Source organism: Otolemur garnettii, unplaced genomic scaffold (assembly GCF_000181295.1).
Source record: "Otolemur garnettii isolate 467f Iridium unplaced genomic scaffold, OtoGar3 scaffold00031, whole genome shotgun sequence".
Taxonomy (NCBI): domain Eukaryota; kingdom Metazoa; phylum Chordata; class Mammalia; order Primates; family Galagidae; genus Otolemur; species Otolemur garnettii.
In genome coordinates, this window is record NW_003852426.1 from 2,074,668 (window position 1) to 2,075,814 (window position 1,147).

The 1,147-nt window shown below is 42.8% G+C and overlaps 1 pseudogene; it reads left to right on the top strand.

Moving 5' to 3' along the window:
* LOC100955318 overlaps positions 1-1,147 on the top strand; it is a 315,223-nt pseudogene that overhangs the window by 205,366 nt on the left and 108,710 nt on the right.

Genomic DNA, 1,147 nt, shown 5'->3' on the forward strand with positions numbered 1-1,147 from the left:
ACAAGGAACTCAAATAGCAGCAATTGTGAAAACAACCCCATTAAGAAGTGGGCAAAGTATATGAACTGATATTTTTCGAAAGAAGACATACAAATGGCAAATAGGTATCTGAAAAAATGCTCAACACAACTAATCACCAGAGAAATGCAAACTACAACCACAATGAGAGATCATCTTGCCCAGTCGGAATGCTTACTATTGAAAAGTCAGTCCAAAAATAAGATGTTCTCCCTTTAGACAAAAGGGAACACTTACATACTGTGGGAATGGAAATTAGTACAACCTCTGTTTCTCAAAGAACTAAGAGGAGAACCACCACTGGATCCAGCCGTCTCACTATTGGGTATCTACTCAAAGAAGAAGAAATCATTCTAACAAACAGATGCCTGCACTTGTAAGTTTATCACAGCACCACCCACAATAAAAGAAACATGGCTCATTTTCTTCTTTTTCACATTTGTTTATAGATACAGGTCTCAGTGTGTTACCAGTTTGGTCTCAAATTCCTGGCCTCAAGTGACCCTTTCACCTTGGCCTCCCAAGTCCCTGGGATTAAGGTGAAAGCTACAGTATCTGACTGATTCTTTGTGATTTCTGATGAGGAGCTGGAGAGGTCTCAGACCTTCTAGGTCTTAATCAAATCAGGGCCCAAATGGAGTCAGGAAAATCTCTGCATTGACTCAGAGGCACCTAAGTGTAAAATAAGGTCTCACTCAGAGCTTTCATCAGAGCACCAGGCTCAGTGCTAATTCCTTCCTGCCATTGCTCTATTTGTCCTCTGATAACTGGAGCTGGGAGGGAGAAGAAATCTTTACGTGTACAGGCAAACACATGTAGTTAGAAAACTGAGGGACATCAGTCAGGGAGTGGGAGGGACTCTTGTCTATTTCCACGGTAGGTGTAGGGCTGTCATGTATATCCTGATGCCCCAAGTGCAGAACAGAAATCTCCCTGCTCTCAGCTGAGTGACTGACAGTGGAAGTTGGAATTAAGAGAATCAGTGGCAGCCTCTCTCTCTCCCTCCCCCAGCCCCTCAAATGTAAGGCAAGGGCTTAGGGTTCTGGCACTTTGATCTCACCATGCAATTTTCTTTTCTGGTTCTGAAAAGAACCATATGTATAAAAATTGAGGGCTGCAATTCTCATGA